Genomic DNA, 24789 nt, shown 5'->3' on the forward strand with positions numbered 1-24789 from the left:
GTGCACCTTCCAAGGTATGCAACTCTTAAAAAGTGACCGGGTCATGAGGAAAGGCCAAGGGTCATGAGAAATATGTCACGGTAGACTGTCATGGAAGCTTCAGGTGAGGACATTCCTTCCCGAAGGAGGGAAGCAGTGTTTGTCCTGTTTGTAGGACGCACTTCTGGTGGCCCTCATCATGCCTATGAGGATGGCGAGTGTGTACATTGGCTTGTGGGCCAGCGAATGGACATACACACAAAGCCACTCGCTGCTCTTTGGTGGTGAATTATCCAACTCCAAGCATGTACATGAGACTCACGACCATCCACGGTTGTACTGGTATGAAGGGAGGTGAAGTCTGGAAAAAAAGTCAGAAGGGCTTCCTTCCTTCCTCCCACAAATGTGATGTGTACACACACCATGTGCTAAGCATTATGTCAGGTCTGGGAAAATACAGCCCCTGCCCTAAAGCGACTTGCAGTGGATTTTGAGTGGATATGTGTGCATCACAAAGAAGCAGGGGGGTTCACCGAGCCTTGTGTGCTTCTTTGCTAGAGCAACTTCAACACTAATGATTCCTGGAAAAGTCAGGCTGTGGGAAAGATTGGAAGAAAGATGAGCATGATCTTCAGCCACTCCTGTTGGGCATTGTCTTTATTGTTGGTGGCTTCTCAGTCCACAAGTCCGATCCTTTGTGTACGTTCATGGGCTGTGAGTCACCAAGGAGTCATACCTGCAACCCTGACCGGAACAAGGAGAACCATTTATTTGCCCTTTGAAATGTGACCAGGTGGCCCATTAATTTCACAGTATTAATTCTAAAGGGAAATTAGATTCTAACCAGAGTCATTCATCTTTTAAGAATTAGAGCCACCAGAAGAGAGCATTGATCATCAGAATGTCATTTTCTGAGTTAGGAAGTGGTTGAGACATCAGTGTCAGGGCTCCCATGCATCTAAGGTTTCCAAGGCATGTTCTTGAAAGACTTAACCAGGTCAAGCCAATGGTTTTACGTCTAGAAAAAAGACCACTTCAAAGGGTCACTGCTTCCTAAGATTCAGCCAAGACCCTTCACTAGCAACGACGGAGGGAGTGACATGTATTGAACCATTAACACCCAGTCATCTGTTATTCTCCCACCCGAACGTATTTCTTACTAAGACAAATCTATTTAGGACTTGAGTTTATACAGCATTGCTGCTCAGTTAAAAAAAAAACTTGTTAATCTTTCTGTAGTCTGTCATCTCATAAAAAATGATGATTTTTTTTTCATGAAAGGAAATTAAGTCTTTCTCAATAATTTAATCTAAGCAAAACCTGCTGGAGTTCCCTGATGGCTCAGCAGAGGCGGGTATACAGTGTTTTCGCTGCTCTGGCATGGGTTTGATCCCTGGCCCTGGAATTTCAGCCTGCAGTGGGCATGGCCAAAATATCCCCCAAACCAAAAACCTCCCTTAACTAGTTTATATCCTTTTAATTTAATTCTTTACAGCTTCTGTATTCTACCTAAAAGGAAATATTATTTACCCAGGTTTGGTTTTTTGTTCAATTCATCTGTCTTATTTTTAGTCATTCAGTTCTGAGCCTTTTAAAAATACACTTTTCTAAAGCTTCTAAGAAAAAATTTGCTGCTAAGAGTATAAATCAACATTTTCTGTGCCACTTACCTTTTATAAGAAAAATAAAAGGGTAAACTGAAAACCAAGCAATGTGAGCATTTACCCTATGACTTGTAGACCAATTTAACTATTTTTTATTGGTAATATAAGAAAGAGAGAAGGCCTTCAATAGGTTTTATTATACTTGCTCCTAATTATTCAAGAGTTGTAAATATTTGTACCATCAACCACTTTGGAAAGAATAAAGACAGGCTGAAAAAGACTTAAATTCATGCATGACTTTCAGGTCACAATAAGAAGGAATGGAGTTTTTGGCCAGAACCCAATGTTGCTGAATCAAAGTTTAGTTTGGTTTCACAATTACTCCCATTGCCATGAGAGATTATACCTTTAGCCCTAATAATCAAATCAGAATCAAGAGGCCACTCCCATACAAAGTGACCTCGACAGATCTGTATTTAAACAAATATTTTCTCAGTGGCTTGACTCTATTCTTACAAAGTGAGAATTTCTTCTATGAATACCTCCTTTTTCCTTTTGCAAATTGATTGCTATTATTTTCTATTTCCAGCTATCTAAAATGTGTGTTGTCTCTTTATAATCTTAAATCCATTATACACGAAACTCTTCATATGGCTTTGGTTGGGCAAAAGATGTGTGTCTCCAAACACAGCCTAGAATCTTCTGAAAACTCATCAGGAATGATTCTGAGAAAGAGGTATGTCTTCAGTGCTTCTAGATACTGAGGTGGGAATAAGGTATCTGTCCATATCCTGCTCTAGACAGGAAACCTGATGCCTTTGTCCATGGATGTGCCAGCATTTTTACCAATATCTTCGTGTGCCTATTAGTTTAATCTGTACTACATTAATACAGATTATATTAATTTGTAGATCTGCTTATCCGTAGGTGAGAAGGAAATCAGTCAATGCTGTTTATTCTCCACAGGAAATCTCCCACCTGCCCAGCCATCCCAATGTATCTTGACTTTCTTCCCATGATAATGCGTGTCATCAGTACACATAGAAACTGTCACCTATTAATGCCAGTTACACTGATAATGTCACAAATGGCAGATTTAAAAAAAAAATAGAAAAGGCTGCTTTCTATTTACTGGAAGCACTGAAATAGAGTAAGTATTGGCAAGTTACTATCCCATGAGGCTTCTAGGTTGAGATGTTCAATTTATTATGTGGATGGGAAATGTCTTGATGAATGTGTCACTTAACTCCTATGTCAATTGCAAATTAATTTTGTTCTAGAAGCAAAAGTGACTTTTATTTTTAATGCAAAACATCAGAAATGTCAGCAGCCTAAGTGACTGTTGGTTTAACCACATCTTCTCTAAATTGGCAGCACCAGGCCACGGCCTAAATTTAAGCACTGCAATTGTGGCTTTGCTTTCAGAACCATTGCACAGTTGTTAGTTACCATCCTTGAGCAGAGGAAAAAACTGGTCAGGATAGGAAAGGAATTTGCAAACTGCCACAGCAGGTTAATTTAGACTGACGTGGACCTCAGTCTGAGAGTCACACATGCCTTCCGGAATTATTTGGCCAAGCTCGTCCCGGTCAGATCAACAGGAAAAGACTGCTCTGGTTTTTTAGATTAAAAAAGATAGAGAGATGAGAAAAGGCACGTAAAAATGTAATGTGTGCTAAATCATCATCCTAACTACCCTAGTCTCATCTTTGTTCAAATACATATGGAGTTGGTGTCTGTTCAACAACAATTTTAATTTTAAAGTTGTTTTTATATTGTTGAGACTGATCAACACATAAAAGTTGTTTCTTCGAGGTGTTTGTACACATGCACACTGTGAGTGGATCACCACCATCAAGCTCAGGGGCACATCCATCATTTCTACCTGATACCGTTGTGTGTGTGTGCGTCGAGGCTATTGTGTTCTTCTGTTTTTTTCATTTTTAAAACAAAATTTTTTTGAGGTTGATTTACAGTGTTCCGTCAATTTCTGCTATACAGCAAAGTGACCCAGTTACACACACACACACACACACACACACACATACATTCTTTTTCTCATGTTATCTTCCATCACGTTCCATCAGAAGTGATTACATTCCCTGTGCCATTCAGCAGGACCTCATTGCTTACGCACTATTGTTTCTTGAGTTGTTAGATGCGTGACCTTCACATAGTCCTTGAGAAATAAACTGTTTCTGAGTTATCAGATAAATTTCAACTACCAAAAAATAAAGTAAAATCTAATGCCTTAGACATGTTTTCAAATGAAAAATACCTTATATAGAAGCCCAAATTTTGAAGTCTAATGGTTGGTTGTCTCTCAACCTACCTATAGTGACCATTGCACAGAGGTTTGGAATCAAGATTTGCGTTTTGCATCATACCCTAATTATGCCACCATGACCTGTTACCTCTTTTTGCCTTATTTTCTTACAGGCATAAAACAGGCTCCATGTTTCCAAGGTGATGTGTGATCGATGTGGCAATGACAGTGTTGTTTCCATTCATTCATTCAAACAACCCAAAAATTCCACTCTAAGTCTCTACCCTGGAGTAACTCGTGCACATGTGTGTGCACAAGAAGACACAAACAAGAATATTCTTGGCCAAAAATTGTAAACATATTAAAAAATACTTAAATTTCTAACACCAGGGGATGGATTATAAATGGGACACATGTATGTATATGTATATTTTTCTGTGTGTGAGGACATGCCCACAAAACATACAACATAATACCATTTGGGAGTGAAATGTATGTATCAACATGGACATATCTCAAAGCACAAAGAGTTGAATGAAAATAACTTGAAGAAGAATGCACAGGTGCAGCACCATGTATTTGGAGTTTATGTGCAAATTCATACGTTGTCATGTTTTAGAAAAACATGTAGTAAAGGTATAAATAAATGCCAAATCCAGACACTGTGTTCTTCCCATGAGGCTAAGAGAATGGTATTAAAAGACATAATTGGCTGGGAAATGTTTAAATTTTGATCCTTTATTGGGTAATAAACATGAGTCATTATTATACTATTTTTTTTGGCCATGCCCATGGCACATGGAAGTTCCTGGGTGCTGTTCAAACCTGCACCACAGTAGTGACTAGAGCTAACGCAGTGACAAAGCTGGATCCTTAACCCACTGAGCCACAAGGGAACTCCATTTATTCTACTATTTTTTTTCTTTTTTCAGGATTTTAGTTTATTTTTTAATTTAAAAAATTAAAAAATTATTTTATTGTATTATAGTTGATTTATGATATTGTGTTAATTTCCTTTTTTCTTTGTCTTTTTAAAATAGAGTATAGTTGATTTACAATGTTGTGTCAATTTATGCTGTGACCCAGCATAATGACCCAGTCATACACACACACACACACACATATATATACATACATATACACATACTTTTTCTCATATTATCTTCCATCATGATATATCCCGAGACTGGATGTAGTTCCCCATGCTACAGAGTAAGATATCATTGCTCATCCATTCTAAATGTAATAGAATTAATTAATTTTATTAACTAATCAATAAGATATATTTAATAATATCATTCTTCATTCTTTTTGTATACGTGAAATATTCAGTTTTCTTTCAAAAGTCTAGAAAAACAAAGTCAATGGGGTAAAGAACTGAGACAGATTCCTTCCAGATACTTTGTAGAGAAAGAAGCCTGTTTAAAAGTGAGCAGCAGAGTTTAATCCTTGCCAAGTTTACCTGCATAGTTTTGGGCAAAATTCAAGAATCCAGTTGCAAAGAGAGATTTACTCTTCTGTTAAGAGTTATGATGTACACAGTGTGGTGGCCGAGTACGGCAGAGAGAGTGGCATTAAAGGGGCAGATGGAAAGGCTGATTTGTAATGAAGAATGAGCAGCATTTCTTTTGAGGAGACAATGGAGTTAAACGTGGAATCAAATGAATGAAATCCTTTGACATTCAGAGGAAATCAGCTAAGGAAACTCATGCTGGACATTGTTGATTTCATCAAATAATGGTGACATGACCTGCTGAATCCTTTCCTGGCTTCAAGTCTCACATTGCTTCCGCCTTTTTACACTCTCCGCCCTCACGATCTGACAAAATCTGTGTCCTTATTTATCCTCTCTACAACCTTCCTATCACCACCACTAAGTTCACTACTTTCTTTGCTCTAGCATCTTCATCATCTATGCACTCTCTCAGAGCATGTGGGTGGTGGTCAAAAAACCTTGGCTGATGAGTAAAAGACAAGAGGTGGTGTTAAGACTGGGTTTCAAAAGAGAAAAAAGCAACCTACAACTTCTTAGGAAAACAAACATAAGCTCTATAGACCAAAGGAACGAAGGACTTATGGACTGGAACCAAGATTGCACCATGCAAGGGTTAGGTCTGCAAATGCCTGTGACTTTTCTCAGTGACGCACTGAAGTCTAAAATCAAGAACTGAAAAGCGACTTTGGAAGTGAGCTGGGATTGTGGTTGGCTCTGCAGGCTCAAGAGTAGGTCAAAGGAGCCTGGAGGCTCTGGGTTGAGCGTGAGAGCAAAGTTGAAATGTCTGACCACAGAATGTCAGCTGGACGAGGCTTAAGAGTATCAAGAAGGAAAAATGAAGTGAAGCAGAAATGGGGAAGATGCCCCATGTGGGACAAAGAGCGTGAATGTCAGAAGTGGTAGCTGAACTGGTAAGTGACTATGCATAAAAACAGTGGAGTCACCCAGGTTGTAGAAAAGAAAAGCATGCCTCTGCCACTAAGGTTGCCATAGAAAAGGATGATGGTGGTGGGAAGAGGTCCTGCAGTGCTGACCAGTTGGCAGGGACATTAGAAGGAAAGTAGAGTGAGCCCAGTGGGAAACAAAGAAAAGGCAGATTATTCTCTTTTTCATCTACTAATGATGTTAAGTTTTTGGATAGATGATCAGGTTGATAAAAGCACACACACACCCACACACACAAACGAAAAACAACAACAACAACAACAACAACAACAAAAAAACCAGCACTGAGAATAAGTCCCTGCATGCATTGAAGAACTATACCAGGGGAGTTCCCGTCATGGCGCAGTGGTTAACGAATCCGACTAGGAACCATGAGGTTGCGGGTTTGATCCCTGCCCTTGCTCAGTGGGTGAAGGATCCGGCATTGCCGTGAGCTGTGGTGTAGGTTGCAGACGTGGCTCGGATCCAGCGTTGCTGTGTCTCTGGCATAGGCTGGTGACTACAGCTCCGATTCGACCCCTAGCCCGGGAACCTCCATATGCCGCGGGAGCGGCCCAAAGAAATAGCAAAAAGACAAAAAAAAAAAAAAAAAAAAAAAGAACTATACCAGGAGAACCATGACAAAAGGGGCACTCTGATATATTTACCACCTAATATGGTCTTCACCACATCATTTTCCTATCCACACCCCATCTTATTGTGCTTCCTTTTTCATGCATTCCTTATAACCATTTAAACTTCCATATTGGAATAGATTCACTTTTTAATTTTTTTTTTGGTCTTTTTAGGGCCTCACCTGTAGCATATGGAATTTCCCAGCCTAGGGGTTGAATTTGAGCTGTAGGTACCAGCCACAGCCACAACCATAGCAATGCCAGATCTCAGCCATGTCTGTGACCTACACCGAAGCTCATGGCAATGCCAGATCCCTAACCCCTTTTTATTTTTATTTTTTTGGAATAGATTCACTTAACCTGATATAAGAATGCACCAAAATGGTAAAAAGTGATAAAAATGGACATGCATATTGTTTCTATAACTATTATTACCTAAAGATAAATTTGGGGAGTAGCAAATAACTGGGTCAAAAAACAATTGGGAGAAAACAACTTTAGTTTACCATTTCATAATACAAAAAGATAAATTAGCTGAAACTCCAGGTTTGTTTATCAAAAGAAGACAACATTCCAAGCCCTGAAAAAGCATTGATTCAGATGCTTAAAGTGACACAAGTGGTTTCTATATTAAAAAATATGTAAAACACCAAAATCCAAACAGTATGAGAGGAAGGACATGTGACAACTGCTTTGCAAAATCATGTTCAGATCGGCCTATGAGGTGGGTCCCATCCAGCTTTCTGGCTACAATAGAGCTCATAGAAATACAGTCCATGGATGGTGGAAATAAGTGTTGGCCACTTATCTCCAACAGTCCTTAAATATGATCTGATATTAAAAACATCTAAATAAGGATGATTAGGAAAAAATTATTGAAACATATGATTCATAGTGGGGGCAAAAGGATAGGGAGGTTCTGAACAAGAAATTAATGTAAACGTGTGTGAATTTAGTTTGGTCCAGGTGAGATGATCCCAGCTGCTTAGAGTCTGAAAAGTTGGTCATGCGCAGTCCAGTGGTTTGGTACCTGGGAGAAGGTTAAGCAATTCTTTCCTCCTCTGCAATTCTTTTCCTTTTGCTAACCTACAGAATATACATTCTTAAAAAGAAGCAACCTGCGCTATTTCTCATAAAATGGTATGTATCCTCTGCTACTAGATAAGAAGAAATAAGGAGAAATGGGGTCTTGAAAATGTTGCTTCTTTTACTCCCAGAGTTGTTCAGCTTCTAGCAATCTGACAGCCATGGCGAGCATAAAACTGGGCAATCATTTCTCAGAGAGCACTGTTTACCTAATTAAGAGCTTCTCTGTAGTCCCCAGTTACTTAATTGTGTCATTAGCGGCAGTTTTGACATGAAGAACAACTGGTGTCTGGAGCACCAGCCTGGCCTCCGATAGGGAAGCCCAGCAGAGCGGCTCCCAGGGGGGCTGGCAGCAGCCCGCTGCAGTATGGACAGCGCAAAATAGAATAATTGGTCCCCAGAGGGGCTGTCTCTTCAGCTGCCAATAGGGATTGTTTTTTTCCTTGTGATTTAAAAGCCAAGCCTCCACGATTCCTCTGCTGACTATTAACTTGTGGCTCTGGTGCGCAGTGACTCCTGGGAGGGATTAGGTCCAGTGATTGTTACCGCTGTCCTCTTTGCAGCCCTGCCATTTATGACAGCGTGAAATCGACAGTCCTGATCAAGGGAATAATGTGGTCAAGCTTCCTGGTAGTCAGACTGATAAAATGTGCAGTGTACCATATAGGTATCCAACTGGGCGGGATCACAGGGGTTAAACTAGAGACTCGGGGTCAAAAGGATGCTTTGCCCTCCTGTAACCTAACATTGCAAAGGGCCAAAATTGACCCTGACCATCAGGGAAGGCAAGTGGGAGCCTCCTGCTGCTCCTTCCTTTCTCCAGCAGGAAGAGCAGAAGAAAAACAGTAGTTACTATCAGGGTGGACAGGGGTGGGGGAGGGGCAATATTGGGGCAGGGGATTAAGAGGTACAAACTATTATGTGTTAAAATAAGCTATGAGGAGATATTACACAACAAAGAGCGTACGGCCAATATTTTACAACTGTAAATGGAGTATGACCTTTAGAAATTGTAAATCTACATAGTGCATCTGTGACTTCTATAATATTGTGCATCAACTATACTTCAGTTAAAAAATGAAAATAAAAAAGAGTGAACACAAGTACTCAAAAAGATTTTCCCAAGAAAAAAAATCAACTGCTTCTAGAAAGGTTTTTTTTTCCAAGTTTGTTTTGTTTTTTTAATTGAAATTTGACTCACATACAATAAATTCACACTTTCAAAGTATACAATTCAGTGGTTTGAGTATGTTTACAAAGTTATGTAAGTATCACCACTGCCTGATTCCAGAATGTTTTTAACATCTTTAAAAGAAACCCTTTATCCATTGGCCGTCACTCCCATTTCCTCCCTGCCCCGAGTTCTCAGAAACCACTATTTTCTTACTCCATGGATTTGCCTATTCCCGACCTTTCTACAAATCTTTTGATTAAGGAGATTTCAGATATCTAGTATGGATTTGAGTTGGCAAGTATTAAAAGAATGACATCTAAATTGGGGTGGCAGGGAGGGATTCTCTGGAACTTATAGCTAGGACTTCAAAAAAAAAAAATGCTCCCAAACAGCACAAAGATAGTCATGGATACATCAACTGACATTGTACTCTTCCTATTCTTTGGATGTTAGAATGAGTAAAATTTGTCATATAAACTTAAACTACATTTTGTTAGTTGGGAGCCTTTTTCTTTAGCACAGCAACGATTCATTGGATTCATTGAGGAAATAAATTCATTTGCATTTAGAGTCTATTTGGGGGTCTTTAATTCAAGACTCTATATCTCTGTGTAAAAGAAAAATCTGTTTTTTGGAAAGTGTCTTGGAAGGAAGAGTATAAACACACATCTTTTAATAATATTTTACTTTCTTCAAAAGCATAAAGGATTCAAGTTTACTTAGCCAAAGCAGCTAGCTGAAAATTGGCTATTTTATACATATAAATAATGCAGCCCTTTGTTGAGTATTCTAGGACACAAACTTCTTTAGTATAGAGTCACTGACATAATTTTAGGATGCCTCATTCCAACCCTATTTTCTCAAAATTGAATTATAACTATTGGTCCAATTTTGCCTTTGTGTTTTTCAACAGAGCAAGTCTCAACTCTAGTACAACTGTTGCCTTAATGGCAAGTCATTGCCAATGTCTTACTTTAGGAAGAGATGCTTGGAGCACCTTACATTAATGGTTACTTGAGAGGGAGATGTTTGCCTCTTTACCTCATTGCAAGTCTTACATTGGAGAGGATCTTAATCTTGGTTTTCCCAGAAAAGAGAGCCTGAGACAAGGGTGTACATGTAGCTTATTTTGGTAAAAACCTACAAGAACAGGAGAGGGAAACTGAACAGAAGCAAATGGAAGGAAAACATGTCCATCCAAAAGTACATTATTGGTATCCAGAGAAAACCATGACTCGAAAAGACACATGGACTCCAATGTTCATTGCAGCACTATTTGCAATAGCCAAGACACGGAAACAACCTAAATGTCCATCAACAGAGGAGTGGATAAAGAAGATGTGGTACATATACACGATGGAATATTACTCATCCATTAAAAGGAACAAAATAATGGCATTTTTGGCAACATGGATGGACCTAGAAATTATCATGCTAAGTGAAGTCAGTCAGACAATGAGACACCAACATCAAATGCTATCACTTACATGTGGAATCTGAAAAAAGGACACAATGAACTACTTTGCAGAACAGATACTGCCTCACAGACTTTGAAAAACTTATGGTTTCCAAAGGAGACAATTTTGGGGGTGGGGAGATGCACTGGGGGTGTGGGATGGAAAGACTATAAAACTGGATTGTGATGATCATTGTACAACTATAAATGCAATAAATTCATTGAGTAAAAAAAAAAAAAAGCCTTGATGAACTTACAAAAAAAAAAAAAAAGTACATTATTGGGCTGAACCAGAAAGCTATCAGTACAACAAAGGTGAGATGCTGTCCAGTCATAGCTGCAGGCAAATGGTTGCTGCAATGAACTCTGGAGTAATACATAGATGGAAGAAGTGTTCAGTAAAGACTATTTCAATTTTACACACATGATGGATGCTTAGGGAATTGCAAAGGATGAGCCAGAGTTCTCTGCACATGGAGGGTCTGTGTATGTGTGGAACTTCAAACAAGAACAAATATTTTTCAGAGACTTTAGAAACTCTTGCTTTGTCCTGGCCACAAAGACAGTAGATGTCAGATTAGCAGAGAGATCATGGCCAGGAGAGATGCCTCCTCTGGTTGACACACAAAGATGGGGAACTGCAGGAGACCAGAAGTAGACACTGGGGGTCAGGAAGTAGGAACAGGGTGAAGGAGGCAAGATGCAGGTGGGACCGCAGGAGGGAGTCTCTTCTTCTCTTGGCCAGACCAGGTAAGGGGAGGGTAGCATCTCAGTGTGGGTGAATTGAAACTGACCCTTGGTCCTCTATGCTCCTTATAGATGGTGGTGGGTGTGCAGATCTCATTCCAGAGTTCAAATTCAGTTGTCCTCAACAAAACACTCTGTTAGTTTCATGAAGGCTGGCATTAAACAATTCCCAGTTCATCAAAATAAGATCTAAGTTAAGTGGGCTATGCCTGATTATTAGAAATAATAGTTTCCCGTTTTTTAAGCACTGCTAGTCAAGGAATAAATTGGGATGGTCTTTTTGGAGGAGGGCAATTTGACAATAGAAACCAAAGCCTTAGAAAGGTGGATGTCTACTTTTAAGAACTGATCTTAAGAAGACAAGGAGAATATACTCTCAAATATGTTTATATAAGGATAGGTATTAAAACATAGTTAATAACATTGAAGACAAAATAGTTGATAATTGGGGAATAGTTAAAATTTTGGTGAAAGCCGAGAAGTTTCAAAAATAATGGTGTAAAAAAACCCCAACAACTACTATGATGTAAATGTGTACATATTCTCATAGAAAGATAACACAATATTGTTAAATAACAAAGCAGGTTAACAAACCACGGGATTCCACTTACTTTATTGTACGTGTCTAGTGATGTGTATAAATATCTAGACATATACTTATCAAATTTTTAGCTGTACTTGTTTCTGAGTCACACTGTTTTAGGAGACTTTTTCTCCTATATGTTGTATGTATCAATTGGATTTTATAAGTCACACTATTATTTTTGCAATCTGGAAAAACAGTAAAGATATTTTCATTTTGAGGAAAATAGATTGTAGTTCTCAGTTTGGCCAAAAATACGTGGGTAGTTCCTACCTTACCAAATTTAGTCTGGGTGTGCTACTTGCTACAACAACATGTAACAATTAGCTGACTCAGGGTGTATTTCCACTCTACTGACACATAAGATTTTGGCTGTTTGATCTTGGGGTGACTTGAGGAAGATTTGCCAAAACTCTAGATTCAGGTGAACAAAAAATAATTTAACAAAAATCTAAGGGCTCTTTTTTTCCATGTCGTCAGAAGGGCATACTGGTGTGCCCAATATACCAGTCATCCAACCCCCAAAACTTGTTATTGGTTTGTTCAAGGGACAAGTGAGTCATTCATTCACATTGAAAGACTGGCATTTGGGACACAGAAAATAAGATCAATATCAAGGGACTCTTCCTCTGTGAGTCTCTAAACATCCTTCTTCCTTCTCAGTCCCCTCCCAGTATTTGCAAGGTTCATCTGGTGTTCATTGCTTAACCTATCAGACTGCAGTGGAGGTATGATCCAAGTAATTAATGAATGCATTGGTTTAAAAAATTTTATGCAATATAGCCAACAGCATTCAGTAAGATTATGCAAACTGTAGATCATATTCTGATAAAGTATATTTTATCAATCTATTAATTAGATTAATATATTAATTAGATTGATCGTCTAACTAATTAAGCTTGTCAGAGCTTTACTGCTGTAACACTCATGATTATCTTACTGATGGCTTAGAAGCACATACATATTTTGATTCATCAAAAGATAATAATTTGCTCCTCAAATAATTACATTGCATTCTAATTCTCTACTCATTGGTAATTCATATGTGATACGTACAGAAAGTCTTGATTAATGAACCATCCCCTTTCCTCCTGATGTCAAATAAAGAATTACTGTATGTTGTCACATGTATGTCAACAGGTGCATTTGTAAGTATTCTCTTTTCAAATCTGCACCTTTTTCCCTCAAGCTGAATAAAATCGTTCACTGTATTCTGAGTTCTGAAAGAACTGGGATGGTCCCTTGGAGTCCCCAGTGCTTAGTTCATGTCCTGCATCCTGGAACCCTCCACTCAGGATGCCAGCATGAATAACTGAAACCCCTGTATGTCCACCCCAAGATGAGGCTGTACATCCAAGAGTAGATAATAGATGCTTGCAGGTGATGGGTGTTTTAGAGAGGCACATGCATGGGTGGCTTCTTAACATAGGACTTTGCCAGGAGGTGGCCTGGCAAGACAATCATCTACAGACTTTTTTTAGCAGCTTCACCTGGGGCATATGGAAGTTCTCAGGTAAGGGGTCAAATCTGAGCTGCAGCTGAGGTCTATGCCACAGTCCTGGCAGCAATGTATCCAAGCCACATCTGCAACCAATGCCACAGGTTGAGGCAATGTGGGATCCTTAATCCACTGAACAAGGCCAGGGATTGAATCAGATCCTCACAGAGACAATATCAGGTCCTTAACCGGCTGAGCCAGAACAGGACTTGTGCAGACCCTTTTTTTTTGATATGCATTTCACAGTGGGTCTCTCCACCCATCAAGCAACTCCAAGCTTAGAGAGGCACCAAGGTAGAAGCTCACAGGTGGGTGCCGACAGGGAACTCGGCCTCTGGCACAGTCCCTGGGGCTTAAATTTTATTTGCTTAGATGCTTTTTTTTTTTTGCCTCAAGAACACAGAGGTATTGATAAACTGCTGAAGGCTATTTAAATCTTAGTGATTTTTCTTTTAAATCTAAAAACTTTTTTTTTCAAATGCATTTAATTTTGTCTTTATATCTTTTATCCAAATTTACTTATTTTCCTTTGAATCTTAGGAGTATTTAAAATTATAAATGCACAAGACTTACTTCCAGATATTCTGATTATTAAGTGAGCCTGGGTTGGGCCTCAGACTTCCTGACTCATTACAAAGCAGCCTGAGTGATTCTCAACAACTCAGAGTTTCACAACTACTGGCTGTCATTCAGTCTCAAAGAATGGGAAAACCTAGCCTTGATCTTATGTAATTTTCTGGCGCTGGTAATCCTCCTCATTTGTCATCTGTAATTCCAATATTTACTGAGAACCTAAATATGTATCAGTTACTCCTTGGCCCTGGGAACAGAAACAATAAGATGGGCTGAGAAAAAATATCAGGTAGAAGGTCAAACTTTTTACCTGATGCCTTGAAGCAGTCCATGTAATTTGTTCGGAACAAGGTTGAACAAGGTTGTTTGGAACAAGGTGGAACAAAAAGAACTGAAAATTTCTAAACAATTCTTTGGGCAAGGTAAGTTGAGCATTTTAAATAAGATCTAACTTATGGAAGATAGCATGAGAAAAAGAATGTATAATATGTATGTCTGGGTCACTATGCTGTCCAGCAGAATTTGACACAGCACTGTAAATCAACTATACGCTAATAAAAAAAAATGAACAAAATGAAAAAAAAGGTATAACTTATTTGCATCTTTTCAGAAGTATGACTTACACATGTGCTAAGTAAGGCAACCATATTTTCCTTTCAAACAAAAACATCACCTAGAACTTTGATACATACTACACCCAAGTGGGGTTTTATATATTAAAATTGCATTTGATGAGTTCTGGTTTGTAATTTTTTGGAGGACTCCTCTTCCCCTTCCACTTGTTTACACAAAGGCAGATGTCACTAAGGCTTCCTTCTAGGAGCCTCTTCCAATCTCTTACAGCTTCAGTGGGTGAGATTGAGAGATGGAGGAGATGGATTTGGGCAGGGATAATGGGCTTCATCCTATCTCCACTCTGATATCTGCCTGTTGTCTGCTTTCTCATCACCTTAACCCAACAGGGAAGGCTGGATCCTGGCTGTCTCCACCCTCTGCTGGGTGGGTAAATCCAGTTCTGGGGTTCGGTATTAAGAATCCAATTCTGGGGTACAGTATTAAGTGACAGCAACTTCAGCCGTACAGCTTTTACAGAAACTTCAGCTTCCTCCTTCAGCCTTGCTTTTGCCCATCAGCAAGGCGTAATGCAATACTTACATTGTGGAAGGTCTGATTCTGGTTCTTATCTGTCACTTTTTTCAGGACAAGAATGTTTTCTCACTCTCCTCTAGTCCTAAACAACTATATTTAGTTACTCCAAGGTCAACTAGTGAAAACAATACCGGTGGCTCTGATAAATCAGAATTATGACTAAATATTGGAAGTGCTGTAAATAAAAACATAGAGTAGAACTTCATGGTCTCTGCCATTCATCAGCTGTTTTGACCTCAGAAGAACCACTTAATCATCCCAGCCCTCAGTTTCCTCCTCTGTAAAATGGTACCTTCTCATAGGATTATTGCAAAATTTACACACATTGATATTCGTGTATGAGTAAAGTGTTTAAAATCGTGCCAGGCATGTGATAAATACCTCATGAGTGCTTGCTGATAATATTATTATTTTTTCCTTTGTTTGGTTTATGTTGTTTTATTGCACAATATGAAAAAAAAAAAAAAACTCATGACACAGAAATAGCCAAGAAAGATCATTTTTCTCTCTTTCATCCTTTTTGGGGAAAAAAGAAAAATCTGCTTTATAGCATCAAGATCCTTTCCCATTCAACCAAAATGGCAAGAGACAATTCAATCTTGGGTCAACTCCAAACCAGTGAACATCACAGAGTAAAGTAACAATAAATGTATCAAAACTCAGTAGATAATATGCCTGAGTGCTCATGTTTATCATAGAGCTTTAAGTGTTTGAAATAGTTTATATAAAATTAAATTAAATATGAAAATCCTGAAGTATGTTACTGAAACACAGTTTGAGAACTAGTGCTCTGGACTGAACCTGACTAAACCAGTTTTTCCTGTCAGCAAGGCAGGACCTAGAAAGATTTATTAAATAGAATTCTAAAATTCTAATTTAATCAGAGTTATCCCCCCAACCCTCTCAAAAAAAGCTCATTTTGAGAGCTACAAATCCAAAATTGAAGTTTAAGAGAAACTCTTTCTGAGTTTCTGGTAGTCTTACTGAGTTCACACAACTTTGAGGGGCTCCATTCACGTTGCATTGCAACAAATAGTGCCCCCAAATGGGTGGACACAATGGTTTTCCAGAATTCTTCCAGTCACGTCCCTAGGGATTCTGTGATTATGCTTGGAGATTTGACCAATGAACTCTGTTTTCTCTTGTGCTGAACAGAACAATGGCCCCTCAAATATTTCTACACCCCAATCTCTAGAATCTCTAAATATGTAAACATGTTATCTTAAAACATGGCAGAAAGGACTTTGTAGCTTAAGTTAAAAACCAAGACATGGGGAGAGGATCCAGACAGCTCCAGTGCAATTACATGAATCAAAATGCAGAGCATTTTCCCTGGTTGTGTTTGGAGGAAGAGGTGACTAAAGAACAACGGCCAGCAGTGCAATCCTACTGGTTTTAAAGAAGGAGGAAGTAGCCATGAGCCAATGAAGGCAAGTGTCTTATAGAGACCAGAAAAGACAAAGAAACAGATACTCCTCCTTGAACTTTCTAAAAGAAAAGCAGCCTTGCTGATGTCCCAATTTCACCCCAGGAGGCCCTACATTGGAATTCTGACCTCTAATACTATAAGGTAATGAATTTAAGTGGTTTAAGGCACTAAATTTGTAGTAATTTGTTATAGTAGCAAGAGAAAACTAATCCTTGATTTATAACAAATCTAGAGAATTTTTAGCAATATGGTAGCCATTCTTCAGTGAGTTTCTCTTTAAGCATAAAAAAAGCAAAACAGGACAAAACAAAAATCAGAAAATCCCATATCCTCCTTGATAAACTAGACCCAGTTTAAATGTATGTTGTCATCCATTCAAGAAAGATGTTTGCAGTTTGTTTGTTTTTTTTCTCAGAACTTACTGGATGCTAGATATAGTGTTACATTTACCCAAACAGAGATGACATGAACCCTTCTCCTAAGAAGTCAACTGCCTACTTAGGAGAAACAAATTCTTCCTTCCGCAAACACTGAGTAAAGTGTATGCACCTGGAGGTTTCTAGACATCAATTTAATTGATTCTTTAACCATTCTGGGAGGTTATGATATTTTCATCATCCTCCTTTTACTGATGGGAAAACCGAAACACATATGGACAAAGAGCTTTGCCAAGGTCACGCGGTAATAAATGGTGGAGTCAGAATACAATCCCATGCAGCCTGGCTCCAGAGCTGATAGCATTGAGTATTACAACACACTGCTTCACATACAAATAGTATCAATGCCAAGGTGATAAGCAAAACAATAGAGATGAAAGAGAGGGCATGTTACATGCAGGGTACTATGAGACATCAGAGTAGTAGTCTTTTGAAGAAGATAGAAAATGCTTATTGAAATGGTAACATTCTATCTTAACATGAATTAATAATACTAGCTAACATTTGCTTTTTTTGCCCATGTATCAGTTAGCTATTTCTGCTTGAAACTCTGAAACTTAATGACTTAAAATAATAAGTACTTATTCATAGGCAATAGTCTATAGGTCATCCAGATGGTTCTCCTGGAATGGCCTGGACTCAATCATGCATCTGTGGTCACTAAAGATTTAGGTTGGCAGCTCTGCTGATCTAGGCTGGGTTTCCTCGCATGTTGGGGGTCAGGTGGCTATAGGCTGGCCTGCCTCAGTCTTCTTCATGGACTCTGTGTCCTAGCATGCTAGCCCAAGCTTGTTCACCTGGAGGTGGCAGGGTTTCTTGAGAGGCAGCAAACCAGCATGACACTGCTTCTGCTGTCTTCAACCATACAGAGCAAGACACAGAGAATTTGAAGGGATCCAAGAGGAAATGTTTCAAGGAAACATAGACTCTACATCTTGATGGGAAAAAAAAAAAAACCCTGCAAGGCACAATACAAGGGGCGGGGGGCAAGAGTGTAGAAAATTGGAAACATTTTTGTTGTTAAACAAAAGACAAGGGAGAAGAGCATGTGCTCCCAACGCTCAAGGGAGAGGAAGAACAGAGGTGCAAAGATTCTCTGGTGCTCAGTCTGGTAGGAATACAGTTGCATGCTGTGGAGGGCCAGAAGACTGGGGAGGAGAGCAGGAGTCAGAATGAGGTACCAGGCAGCAGGAACTGAGGGTGGAGAGAACCATGAAGAGCTAAGAGTCTGCGGAAATTGAAGGGAGAAATGATTTGAGTAGAGGAGACAATTGAGAGACACTTAAGAGGTAGAGTGGACAGGACGTAGCCACTGCTGGCTGTAAGGGGTGAAGGAGAGGGAGGATTTAAGAGTATGCACTGATGTGGATGCCATTCAAAAATCAGGAAATTTCAGAGAAAAGACTTTTGCAGGTTTGGGAAAACTCAAGGGTGTAGACAGCTGGAGACAACCCATTCACCATTTGCCTAAAAAATATTTTGGTGCCATTATGTTCATGTACTGTTATAGGCACTTAAGTTGCCTTAGACACTAAACAGCCAAAAATATGTGCCTCCTGGAGCCTTTATTTTAGTGAAGAGCCCAACAATATTCACCAAAAATATAATGAAGAAGCCATTTTCAAAGTGTGATAAGCAGTTACAATTACTATGTGTGGTAGTTAATCCTAGCCACTGTAACAGAACTGCCACAAACTGGATGGCATTAAACAGAAATAGATTTTCATGCAGTTCTAAAGATCGTTAAGTCCAAAATCAGTATCACTGGGTCAAAGTCAAGGTGACATGCTGACATGGCTTTGCTCCTTCTGGAGAGTTTGGGGGAGATTTCGTTCCTTGCCTCGTCTAGTTTCTGGTGGCTGCCAGTATTCCTTGGCTTGTGAGTGCATCCCTCCCATCTCTGCCTCCAGGGTCACCTTACTTTCCCCTCTTCTGTCTGTGTGAGTTCTCCTTCCGCTTGCTTCTCAAAAGGACACTTGTGATTACATTAAGGGCTCACCTAGATAATCCAGGGTAATTTCTTCATCTCAAACTCCTTAATTTAATCCCATCTGCAAAGTCTCTGCCAGATAAGGTAACATGTTCACAGATTCCAATGATCAGGATGCAGATATGTAATTTGGCAGTGGCAGGGTGGGGGGGACGGCATTTTTCAGCCCATGAAACTACGGCTCAAAGGAAATGCAGAGGACAGTGTGTGGGAGCAGGTGTGCTGGGGATTAGGGGGGTAATGAGGAGCAATAAGACAGGATGGTTCATAAAGGCCTTACTGTGGAAGTGACAGGCAAGGATGTCTGGAGAAAAACATTCTGGGCAGATTCAAATGCAAAAGCAAGGATGGGGAGTGCAGCAATATGGTGCAGGTGGCAGAGATAAGGGCAGAGGAGGGCCAGTGATGGCACAGGAGTGACACAATTAAGTTTGTTTTAGATGGATTGAGTTGAGGTCACCATGGAAACTCCAAATCCTGGGCTAGATGGAGGAAAGTTTTTAAGCGTTAAAGGGGAGGTGAAATCATGATCTGAGATGAGATCAACTGGAAGAAATCTATAGAAAGAAAAGAACAGTAATTATGAGACAGAACCATATGGCAAACTGATGTTTAATGGGCAGTTGAATTCTCATCTGTCTATAGAAACTTGGATTTTAGAAAGCAAAGTACCAGTCTCTTTTATCAGATAGCCTTCAAGCTAGGCTAGATCTTACTTCATGGCAAAGGCTTAACTTCAAAGCTGCAGAGGTGCACAGAGGACTAAATATATTCTCCTTCCTGATCCACTTTCCTGATCACCACAGAGTCTCATTTTTTCTGCTGCAGTTTTGCATCCTAACCTCCAGGTTGCCTAGTACTCTGGACTAGCATTCTATACTTGTTTGCTGCAAGACTTCAATAGCCATCTTAGTTTTCATTGCCAGGAATCATAATACTTCTACCACAGGAAATCAAGACAGGCAATGGTGTTTTCTAATGGGCTAATTTTCTAAGAAGAGGTGAACAAAAAGAGGAAAACACCTGGTCAAAATTCACTTATTTTCATAATTAACTTAGATGACAACTTGAGAAGGCTAGGTGTAGTTTGGCTGGCCATTATTATCAAGGAGTCAAAATTATTATTCAGGTGAAAATAAGCCTCATTTCTGTCACAAATAAAATAAATATTTTATAAAGCTAAATATATAACTATCATATGACCCAGAAATCCCACTCCTGGGCATATATCTGGACAAAACTTTCATTTAAAAAGATACATGCACCCCTGTGTTAACTGTAGCACTATTCACAATAGCCAAGACATGGAAACAGCCTAAATATCCATTGACAGATGAATGGACCAAGAAGATGTGGCATATATACGCAGTGGAATACTACTAAGCCATAAAAAAGAACAAAATAATGCCATTTGCAGCAACATGGATGGAACTAGAGACTCTCATACTGAGTGAAGTAAGTCAGAAAGAGAAGGACAAATACCATATGAAATTGCTTATAACTGGAATCTAATATAGGGCACAAATGAACCTATATACAGAAAATAAACAAGAAAATCATGACTTGGAGAACAGACTTGTGGTTGCCAAGGGTGGGGGGGGAGTGGGATGTACTGGGAGTTTGGGGTTAGTAGTTGCAAACTATTGCCTTTGGAGTAGATAAACAATGATATTCTGCTGTGTAGCAAAGGGAACTACATCTAGTCACTTGTGATGGAACATAATGATGGATAATGTGAGAAAAAGAATGTATATATATATATATATGACTGGATCACTTTGCTGTATGGTAGAAATTGACAGAACATTGTAAGTCAGCTATAGTATAAAAATGAAAATCTAAAAAAATAAATATTTTATGAAATATTTTTTGTTTATTCTTAAAAGATATACTTTTGTCTATACTGATTTTTTTTCTGGTGTTTCTTTTTTTTCTTTTTTAATATTGATTTTTACTTTTTCCTATTATAGCTGGTTGAATGTGTTCTGTCAATTTTCTACTGTACAGCAAGGTGACCCAGTTACACATACATGTATGTATTCTATGTTTTCACATTATCATGCTCCATCGTAAGTGACTAGATATAGTTTACAGTGTTATACAGCAGGATCTCATTGCTTATCCAGTCCAAAGGCAATAGTTTTCATCTATTGACCCCAAATTCCGAGTCCATCCCACTCCCTTCCCCTCCCCCTTGGCAACCACAAGTCTATTCTCCAAGTCCAATGATTTTCCTTTCTGTGGAAAAGTTCATTTGTGCCATATATTAGATTCCAGATATAAGTGACATCATATGGAATTTGTCTTTCTCTTTCTGACTTACTTCACTCAGTATGAGAGTCCAGTTCCATCCATGTTGCTGCAAATGGCATTATTTTGTTCTTTTCTAGGGCTGAATAGTATTCCATTGTGTATATATACCACATCTTCTTAATCCATTCATCTGTCAGTGAACATTTAGGCTGTTTCCATGTCTTGGCTATTGTGAATAGTGCTATAATGAACATGCGGGTGCATATGTTTTTTTAAATGAAAGTTTTGTCGCGATATATGCCCAAGAGTGGGATTGCTAGGTCATATGGTAGTTCCATGCTTAGTTTTCTAAGGTACCTCCATACTGTTCTCCATACCAGCTTACATTCCCACCAACAGTGCAGAGGGTTCCCTTTTCTCCACACCCCCTCCAGCATTTGTTATTTGTGGACTTATTAATGATGGCCATTCTGACTGGTGTGAAGTGGTATCTCATGGTAGTTTTGATTTGCATTTCTCTAATAATCAGGCATGTTGAGCATTTTTTCATGTGCTTGTTGGCCATCTGTACATCTTCCTTGGAAAAATGTCTATTCAGGTCTTTTGCCCATTTTTCCATTGGGTTGTTGGCTTTTTTGCTGTTGAGTTGTATAAGTGGCTTGTATATTCTAGAGATGAAGCCCTTGTCAGTTGCATCATTTGAAACTATTTTCTCCCTTTCTGTAAGTTGTCTTTTTTTTTTTTTTATGGTTTCCTTTGCTGTGCAAAACTTGTCAATTTGATTAGGTCCCATTGGTTTATTTTTGTTTTTCTTTCCATTACTTTGGGAGTCTGACCTGAGAAAACATTTGTAAGGTTGATATAAGAAAATGTTTTGCCTATATTCACCTCTAGGGGTTCAATGATGTCTTGTCTTGTGTTTAAGTCTTTTAAGCCATTTTGAGTTTCTTTTTGCGCATGGTGTGAGGGTGTGTTCTAGTTTCATTGATGTGCATGCAGATGTCCAGGTTTCTTAGAAATACTGACTGAAAAGACTGTCTTTTTCCCATTTTATGTTCTTGCCTCCTTTGTCAAAGATTAATTGACAGAAGGTGTCTGGGTTTATTTCTGGGTTCTCTATTCTTTTCCATTGGTCTGTATGTCTATTTTGGTACCAGTACCACACTGTCTTGATGACTGTGGCTTTGTGAGATTGCCTGAAGCCTGGGAGAGTTATGCCTCCTGCTTGGTTTTTGTTCCTCAGAATTGCTTTGGCAATTCTGGGTCTTTTGTGGTTGCATATAAATTTTTGGATTGTTTGTTCTAGTTCTAAGAAAAATGTCACGGGTAATTTGATGGGGATTGCATTGAATCTGTAGGTTGCTTTGAGTAGTATGGCCATTTTACAATATTAATTTTTCCAACCCAGGAGCATGGAATATCTTTCCATTTCTTTGCATCCTCTTTAATTTCCTTGATGGATGTTTTATAGTTCTCAGCATATAAGTCTTTCACCTCCTTTGTCAGGTGTATTCCTAGGTATTAGGTTTTTTGGGGTGCAATTTTAAAAGGTATTGTATTTTTGTATTCCTTTTCTAATATTTCATTGTTAGTATATGGAAATGTGACTGATTTCTGGATATTAACCTTATATCTTGGTACTTTGATGAATTTGTTGATCAGTTTGAGTAGTTTTTGGATTGAGTCCTTAGGGTTTTCTATATATAGTCTCATGTCATCTGCATACAGTGACAATTTTACCTCTTCTCTTCCTATTTGGATGCCTTTTATTTCTTCTGTTTGTCTGATTGCTCTGGCTAGGACTTCCAATACTATGTTGAATAACAGTGGTGAGAGTGGTCATCCTTGTCTTCTTCCAGATTTTAATGGTAAGTTTTTCAGCTTTTCTCCATCGAGTATTATATTTGCTGTGGGTTTGTCATAAATGGCTTTTATTATGTTAAGGTATGTTCCCTCTATACCCACTTTGGTAAGAGTTTTTATCATGAATGGATGTTGGAGTTTGTCAAATGTTTTTTTTCTGCATGTATTGGGATCATCATTTGATTTTTGACTTTTGTTAATGTGGTGTATGAAGTTGATTGATTTGAGTATTTTGAACCATCCTTGTGAACCTGCAATGAATCCCACTTGGTCATGGTGTATGATCTTTTTTATATGTTGTTGGAGTCAGTTGGCTAAATTTTATTGAGAATATTTGCATCTATATTCATCAAAGCTATTGGCCTATAGTTTTCTTTTTTGGTAGTATCTTTGGTTTTGGTATTAGGGTGATGGTGGCATCTTAGAATGTCTTTGGGAGTGTTCCTTCTTTTTCAAACTTTTGGAAAAGTTTAAGGAGGATGGGTATAAGTTCCTCTTTGTATGTTTGGTAGAATTCGCCTGTGAAGCCATCTGGTCCTGGGCTTTAATTTGTAGGGAGTGTTTTTATTACATATTCAATTTCATTTCTGGTGAATGGTCTGTTCAGTTGGTCTATTTATTCTTGATTCAATAATGGCAGGCTATAAGTCTCTAGGAAGTTGTCCATTTCTTCTAGGTTGTCAAATTTGTTAGCATACAATTGTTCATAGTATTCTCATTTTTTTTTTTTTTGGATTTCTGTAGTATCTGTTGTGATTTCTCCTTTTTCTTTTTTTTTCTTTTTTTTTTTGCTTTTTAGGCCCATACTTACAGCATATGGGGGTTCCTAGGCTAGGGATCTAATTGGAGCTATAGCTTCCAGCCTACACCACAGCCACAGTAATGTCAGATCTGAGCTGTGTCTGTGACCTACACCACAGGTCATGGCAATGCTGGATTCTTAACCCACTGAGTGAGGTCAGGGATTGAACCCACAACTCATGGTTCCTAGTCAGATTCATTTCCACTATGCCACAACAGGAACTCTAATTTCTCCTTTTTCATTTCTTATTTTGTTTATTTGGGTTTTTTCTCTCCTCTTCTTTGTGAGTCTGACCAGAGGTTTCTCAATTTTGTTTACCTTTTCAAAGAACCAGCTCTTGGTTTTATTGATTTTTTTCTGTTTGTTAAATCTCTATTTTATTGATTTCCTCTCTGATGTTTATGATTTCCTTCCTTCTGCTGACTTTAGGTTTTGTTTGATCTTTTTTTTTTCTAATTCATTTAGGTGACGGGTTAAGTTGTTGATTTAAGATTTTTCTTCTCTTTTGAGGGAAGCCTGTATTGCTATGAATTTCCCTCTGAGCACTGCTTTTTCAGCATCCCGTAGATTTTGAGTGGTTGTGTCTTCATTATCATTTGTCTCAAGGTATTTTTTAATTTCCTTCTTGATTTCCTTATTGACCAATTGGTTTTTTAGTAGCATGTTTTTCAGTCTCCATGTAGTAAGTATTTTTTATCATTTCTTTTCCTGTGGTTGATTTCTACTTTCATGCCATTGCAGTCAGAGAAGATACTTGAAATAATTTCTATAATTTTAAATTTGTTGAGGTTGGTTTTGTGCCCCAGTATGTGGTCAATCCTTGAGAATGTTCCATGTGCACTTGAA

At 38.6% G+C, this 24789-nt stretch overlaps 1 long non-coding RNA gene across 1 annotated transcript in view; it reads left to right on the forward strand.

Moving 5' to 3' along the window:
* The first annotated feature begins 16636 nt into the window (after positions 1-16636).
* LOC106505851 (uncharacterized) overlaps positions 16637-24789 on the forward strand; it is a 52408-nt gene continuing 44255 nt past the window's right edge. The window contains exon 1 of the long non-coding RNA XR_002338058.2: positions 16637-16739. This is a non-coding gene — a long non-coding RNA (uncharacterized LOC106505851). The remainder of the gene's footprint in view (positions 16740-24789) is intronic.

Source organism: Sus scrofa, chromosome 13 (genome assembly GCF_054392235.1).
Source record: "Sus scrofa isolate SSC_HxYL_T2T_F1_AM1 chromosome 13, Sscrofa_HxYL_maternal_Yorkshire_Landrace_v2.0, whole genome shotgun sequence".
Lineage (NCBI taxonomy): Eukaryota > Metazoa > Chordata > Mammalia > Artiodactyla > Suidae > Sus > Sus scrofa.